Source organism: Canis lupus, chromosome 5, assembly GCF_048164855.1.
Source record: "Canis lupus baileyi chromosome 5, mCanLup2.hap1, whole genome shotgun sequence".
NCBI lineage: Eukaryota > Metazoa > Chordata > Mammalia > Carnivora > Canidae > Canis > Canis lupus.
In genome coordinates this window covers 79,038,276-79,046,334 of record NC_132842.1, presented here as the reverse complement: position 1 = coordinate 79,046,334, position 8,059 = coordinate 79,038,276, and positions in this window count along the sequence as shown.

Sequence of the window (8,059 nt, the reverse complement as noted above, 5' to 3'; positions counted from 1 at the left end):
GATCATGACCTGAACTGAAATCAAGAGTTGGATGTTTAACAAACAGCCACCTAGATGCCCCAATTCCATGCATTCAAAAACATTATTTTGAATAATGTTTGAATAATGTCTCACTAGGCTCCTAAAGGGATCTATGGCACAACAAAAGTTAAGAACTTCTAAAATAAAGGTGCTCCCAGGTTATTAACATTAATTTCAGGAAAAAGGATATATTTTTTAAATAAAAAATCTTTCAAAAAGATATTTTTTTTAGGGCAGCCTGGGTGGCACAGCAGTTTGGCGCCGCCTGCAGCCTGGGGTGTGATCCTGGAGACCCGGGATCAAGTCCCACATCGGGCTCCCTGCATGTAGCCTGCTTCTCCCTCTGCCTGTGTTTCTGCCTCTCTCTGTGTGTCTACGAATAAATAAATAAAATCTTTTAAAAAAAGATATATTTTTTGATTGTGAGAAACAAAAAGGGACATTCTATATAAATGAAATAATTGATAAATCAAAATGACATAATGATCACAAACATACATGCACCTAACAATATAGCTTCAAAAAAATATAAAACAACTAGTTTCTTCAACAAATGTTGGGAAAACTGTGTTTTCCAGTGTTTGGAAAACTGGACAGCTACATGCAAAAGAATGACACTGGACCACTTTCTTTCACCATACACAAAAATAAATTCAAAATGCAATAAAGAGGGGTACCTGGCTAGCTCAGTCAGTTGGAGCATGTGACTCTCAATTTCAGGGTTTTGAGTTCAAGCCCCACATTGGGTGAAGAGATTACTTTAAAAAAGAAAATCTTTTTTTTTTTTTAAATACATCAAAGACCTAAATGTGAGACCTGAAAACATAAAAATCCTAGAAGAGAGCACAGGGAGTAATTTCTTTGACATCAGCCATAGCAACAATTTTCCAGATATGTCTCCTATTGGAAGGGAAATAAGAGCAAAAATTAACTATGGGGACTATATCAAAATAAAAGTATTCTGTACAGCAAAGGAAACAATCAACAAAACTAAACGGCAACCTACTGAGTGGGAGAAGATATTTGCAAATGACATATCTGATAAAGGGTTGTCAAAATATATAACAGGCTGGCATAACTCAACACCAAAAAAACAACCCAACTAAAAAATGTGCAGGAGACACAATTTTTCCAAAAAAGACCAACAGGAAATGGCCAACAGGAAAAGATGCTCAGTATCATTCATCATCAGGGAAATGCAAATCAAAAGCATAATGAGGTATTACCTCACACCTATCAGAATGACTAAAATAAAAAACACAAGAAACAATAAGTGTTGGCAAGGATGTGGAGAAAAACAAACTCTTGCGCACTGATGGTGAAATACAAACTGGCGCAGCCACTGTGGATGACAGTATGGAGGTTCCTCAGAAAATTAAAAATAGAACTACCCTACAATCAAGTAATCACACTACTAGGTATTTACCACCCCCCCCAAATACAAAAACACCAATTCAAAGGGATACATGCCCCCTTATGTTTATTGCAGCATTATTTACAGTAACCAAATTATGGAAGCTGCCCAAGTGTCCATCAATGGGTGAATGGATAAAGAAGTTGTGGTGTATAAATATACAATGGAATAGTATTCAGCCATAAAAAGAATGAAATCTTGCCATTGGCAATAACATAGATGGAGCTAAAGAGTATAATGCTAAGCGAAATAAGCCAGTCAGAGAAAGACAAATATCAGATTATTTCACTCATACATGGAATTCAAGAAAAAAAATAAACAAAGGAAAAAAAGAGAGAGAGAGACAAACCAAGAAACAAACTATAGAGAACAAACTGATGGTTACCAGAGGGGAGGTAGGTGGCAGGATGGATCAGACAGGTGATGGGTTTAAAGAGTACACTTTTCACAATCAGCACTGAGAAATGTATAGAATTGTTGAATTACTATATTGTGCACCTGAAACTAATATAACACTGCATGTTAACTATACTAGAATTAAAATTAAAAACTTAATTAAAAATATAAAGCAAGGGATCCCTGGGTGGTGCAGTGGTTTGGCGCCTGCCTTTGGCCCAGGGCGCGATCCTGGAGACCCGGGATCGAATCCCACGTCGGGCTCCCGGTGCATGGAGCCTGCTTCTCCCTCTGCCTGTGTCTCTGTGCCTTTCTCTCTCTGTGACTATCATAAATAAATAAAAATTAAAAAAAAAATAAAGCAACAACTAATAGGAACACATGAGAAAAAATATATTTAAAAAGTGTATATAGGGGCAGCCTGGGTGGCTCAGCGGTTTAGCACCGCCTTCAGCCCAGGGTGTTATCCTGGAGTCCCGGGATCAAGTCTGATGTCAGGCTCCCTGCATGGTGCCCGCTTCTCCCTCTGCCTGTGTGTGTGTCTCTCTCTCTGTGTCTCATGAATAAATAAATAAAATCTTTAAAAATAAAAAATAAATTAAAAAGTGTATATACATGTCTGATATATATACAATGAATAGTTGTAGAGATTTTAATAAAATCTCTCCCAGAAACTAATAGATCAATTAGATACAGATAAAAAAGTAAAGTTTTTTGAATTAAGTTCCAAATATCATATTGAACTTTATACCCAACAAACCTAAAGTACACAAATTTTTCTGTACCCATGGAACACACACAAAGATCAACCATTTGCTAAGTCATAAAGGTTGATATATCAGAAATTTCAAAGATAATAACAGAATACCATATATGACTTTAAGCCAACAATTTTGAAAATTTAGGTGAAATTCTTTAAACACACACACACACACACAAAACTGGTTTACTAAGATGAACTCAAAAAGCAATAGAAAACCCAAATAGCTCAACAATATTTAAATAAATTGATAGTTTAATTTTTTTTTCTTAAAACATGAGACTCAGGATAGTTTTACAGGAAAATTCTTCCAACACTTCAAGAAATAGATTATTCCAACCTTCTACAAATTCCTCCAGAGGCTAGAATATGAGAGTTTTCAGACATAATTGAAAAACTGATTCTAAAATGTATATAGAAGTACAAAAACACAAAGGAAAGAGTAAAAGTAGGAATATTGGGCCTCTAAAAATTAATACTTAATAAAGTAATAAAAATAATGACAAGTATGATAGGGATGTAGGAATGAAATATTCACCAACAGATCATAATAGAAAGTTCAAAATCATTTCCACTGACATATAAATTTGCAATTTGACTTAGCTGGCATTGCAGGTCTCTTGAGAAAGGAAGGACCATTCACTTAGTGGTGCTGCGTTCATTGGCTATCTATACACAAAAAATTAAATCGGACCCCTACTTTACACCAGAATTAATAAAAATGAGTTCCAGATGAATGAAGGTCTTAAAAGTGAACATCAAAACTTTAAAACTTTTCAGAAAAAAAAAACTTTTCAGAAAACATCCTCATACAAATCCTTTTATGGATCCATATGAGAGTATCTCTGTTTACCTAGAGCTGGAGTCACTGGATCTCAAGGTAAACACACATCTGATTTCACTGAGTCCTGCTACATTACACTCTGGAAGGCTGTACTAGTTTGCAACCCCAGCAGCGGCACATGAAGATTCCAGTCTCCCCTTATCTTAAAGTGTTATCTTTACTAACACTTATCACTACCATGCTTCTTTTTTTTTTTTTTTTTTTTTTTTTTTTTTTGCTTTTTGCCATTCTAAAGGTGTAAAGGGACATCGCCTTGTCCTAATTCCATTTCTGTAACTGTAAAGTAGTCGAGCAAATACTTCCTTGGCCATTCACATTTCTCCTTCTGAAATTGCCTGTTCATATCCTTCGTCCATCCCTCTATAGAGTTTTCTGTCTTTTTCTTGTTGATTTGCCATGAGCTCCTTACTTAGTCACTACACCATTTGTTTGCTAATGCTCTAGCCTTTGAAAAAACTTTTTCCTCTCAATTTTTCAACCTTCTGCCAGCTTTGTTTATGAAGTCTTTAATTAAACAAAACTCTTCCATTTGTATGTGGCTAACTTTGAAGACTGGAAAATTTGTACAGAAGTTCTTTCCATCTCCATTTCTTCTGTAAATACCTTTTCAAATCTTTTGCCTACTACCCTATTGCAATATAGGGTAGTGTGTGCACCCAACTCCAACACTGGGGATGGTGTATTCCCCACGCCATCCAATAACAATCAGTTCTCAGACTCCAGTTGGGTGTCCTACAGTTTAACTCAATTCTGGCATTATCCACCTGGAGATAGCATCAGATTCCACGGGTTAAGGGTTCAGTCCTACAAGAGGACACCCCCCCATCCCCACAACTTCAGTTGCCAGTTGCAAGCCCAGATTGTCACCTGGGCTTCTGACCAACCAGCTACAGATCCAGAGGTTCCATTAATTTGCCAGAGTGGCTCACAGAACTCAGAGACACATTGTACTCACATATCACTGGGTTATTACCAAAGTATATAACTCAAAACAGCCAAATGGAAGAGATGCACAGGGGTGAGGAAAGAGATGTAGAACTTCCATGCCCTCTCCAGGTAAGTCATTCTCCCTGCACTTCCATGTATTCGCCACCTCTGAAGCTCTCCAAACTCCTTCCTTTGAGGTGTTTATAGACACTTCATTATATAGATGGATTAAATAATTGGACATTGGTGACTGATTCAGCCCCTAGCCCCTCTCCTCTCCTTGGAAGTCAGGGGGTAGAACTGAAAGCTCTAACCCTCTAATCATGATATTAGTCCCCACCCCCACCCTCCCCACCCCCGCAAGCAGGCTTCATTCTCAGGTAGGGTCCCAAAGTCACCTCATTAACATAATCAAAGACACCTCTCATCACTTAGGAAATTCCAAGGATTTCCAGGGCTCCGTGCCAAGAACAGAGTCAAAGACCAAGTACGTATTTCCTACTATAAATGAAAATATTACAGGATACTTGCCATTTCCCTACTGGTTTTAGGAATTCTTGATACATTATGGATCCTAATCCCTCTAGGAGGCGTTAGCTCCCCTACACTTCTAGCCTACCCTGTGCAGGGCTGAGCACACTCCTGTACACTCAAGGGTATGCTTAATGTAGGAAGCCAGAGGTATGTCCAGGAACTGCCCACTGAAGCTGGAGGTGATTTCATCTTGTTTTATTTTTCCCCTCCCTTCCCCTGTGATCTTCTGTTTTGTTTCTTAAATTCCAGATGAGTGAGATCATATGATACTTGTCTTTCTCTGATTGACTTATTTTGCTTAGCTTAATACCTGCTGGTTCCATCCACATTGTTGCAAATGGCAAGCTTTCATTTTTCTTGATGACTGAGTGGTATTCCATTGGATATATATATATACCATATCACTCTCCATTCATCTGGTACTGGACATCTGGGCTCTTTCCATAGTTTGGCTATTGCATCCACCCACCATTTAATACTCCTGTTGCTTAGGAAGCTTTCTCCAACCCACCTACCACCACTCCCTCCAGACACTTAGTCAGTTTTGCCACAAGCCCCAGTAGCTACTTGTGTGTTAGAGTGTTTTACACCCATCCACTGATTCATCTGTCTACTTTGCTATAGCATGAAGTCCTCCAGGGCCGTTTCCAGGTCTTATTCACCCCTAATTCCCCAGCGCCCTGCACAGGGCCTGGCACACAGTACTTCTTATAATATGAACTAACACTTGCTAGTCACTGAACTAAGAGCTTTACATATAGCACCTAACTTGATCTTTTACAACAATCCTAGGAAGTAGTATGTTAGCTTAGATGCCAAGGGGTTGCCAGAAACAAAACCTAAACAAGTTTAAGCAAGAAGTGAGTTTATTGGTTCAATTGAAAGGAAGTCTAGGGGATCCCTGAGTGATTCAGTGGTTTAGCACCTGCCTTTGGCCCAGGGCGTGATCCTGGAGTCCCGGGATCAAGTCCCACATCAGGCTCCCGGCATGGGGCCTGCTTCTCCCTCTGCTTGTGTCTCTCTGCCTCTCTCTCTCTCTCTCTCTCTCTCTCTCTCTGTGTTTCATGAATAAATAAATAAAATCTTTTAAAAAAAATGAAAGGAAGTCTAGAAGTGTGTCTTCGTGGCCAAATCCAGATGCCCAGAGAAAAATCAGGGTTTTTTTCCCCTCCATCTCTCAGCTCTGCTTTTTTCCACCTGGCTTCACTTTACAAGTAGGCTTTCTCTACCCAGAGGGCAAGCTAGCTGTCAGCAATAATCAGATCATCCTAGCTTAGTAACCATGGTGGGAGAAAGCAATGTTCCCGCTGACTCAGCCGGAAAGCGAAGTCCCTGGCTGGCCACCCTGTGTCAACTGCCCATACCTACCAGGGAGCGGAAGCACCATGACTGGCAACCCACCAGTAGGTCTCCTCCAAAGGAACCACAATGAAGGAAATGAGACATCTATCTGAGCAGAACATGAGTCCAGTCACCATGATCCACCACAGTGGATACTAGAGCTGCCCCTCGTATAAATGAGGAAAGAGGGGCACCAAGTGATGAGCTAACCAGCCTAGGTGCCCAGCTGGTAATAAAAGGCAGAAGGAAGATTCAAACTGACTGGTTGGACGTCGAAGCCTGCACCCCTAGTTGGTCTATTATGCCAGTTTTCTGTGAGTTCTGGGACAGACTATAGCCCTTCAGATGGAGGCAAACAGACTCATGTTTGAGATTCCCTTCTGATCTCCATAAGTTCAAGTGTCCTCGAATCAAGAGAGTGAGGTTCTTGTCTCATGGAATCAAAGAATGAATCTCACAGACAAAGGAGAGTGAGCAGAGCCATACAGTTTTATGAACCAAGGGTACAGAAAAAGTTCTCAGCAGTGACAGGGTCCTGACCAGGTTGCCAACCTGGGCCTCCACCAGCAGTCTTTTACTTAGAACTGACCAGGGAGCTTGTGGCCTTAACAGTCTTGTGATGTCCTGGTTTGAGTAAGGACTGCTGACAACATCTTGAATGGCTTATTTTTTCTTTGGGGTTTGGTTATTCTTTGTGGCCACAATGTGACTGCCATAAAAAGACGCCACCTCTGAGGCCCAGGGCAGGTGGTCTGGTTTGTTTCCTTATCTCTGGTTTTCTTACATCTCAGCATTTCTGGGATTTGGGGTGAGGCTGATCGTGTAGTCCCTTACCTATCCCTCCCTACCTCACCCCACCTATCCCTTACTCATCTCCACCTGTAAAACATGGCACGTAGTATTGCCTGCATCTACCTTGTGGTGAGGATAACATAAATGATTCAAATCATGCATTTCACACGGGGCTGGGCACATGTAAAGAGATTCATAAGAGTTAGCTGTTATTATGAGTAACTAGTCATTGAACAAAGCAGTGAGTTAATGGTATCTGAACTCTAACAGAGGACTCTGGGTGGTTCTCCTCACAGAGGAAAGGCTTGGGGCTGGAGGGAAGGCTTTGGGCCCTGAGGATCTCCACCACCACTCAAAACACCTTGCTTACATATTCCTATTCTCTGAGCTGGGGAATTAACTTTTCTTAATTTTACATTGAGTGGAGATTAGAGCATGTTTAGAAAATGTTGTTAATATTATTGATCTAAAACTTAGCTCTGTAAATGTTTCCAGACCCACTCTCCCCTTCCAGATGGTCACTCCAAGCTCCTTGTGTCAGGAATTCTAGAATTACTACTGGCTCCCCAGCCCCATTCAGCTGGCTTTGCAATGGACACTGTCCCCATGTGTGATCAAGTGTAGGGAAAGAGCTTTGAAGGGGCCAAGGCCATAATTTTCATGGAGGCCACCCAAGTTCTCCTGATGCTATGGAGCCAAGGAGTCCAGCCCCAGTCCTGGGTAGGGCTGGGCTTAGCAAAAGTGAGTCCAGATAGGGCAAGGGACAGGGACAGGAACAGCACTGCCCGTGGAGGTCTCAGGCTTGACAGGCCAGCAGTACCTGTATTTCTTTTCCCATTGCAATTATACTTGGCTCCAAAAGCTTCAGAATTATTTCCATGTGGAGTGGGTGCACATGCTCCCCAGACAGCCTTTGTTTTCTTTCCTGGAAACTCAGGACATGGACCTTTGGGGTAGCTGGGTGGTGCAGCAATAGAGAAGCTGGGGGAACATTAGAGCTGGTTTCCCTGCCAGCCCTGCTTCAGATCCA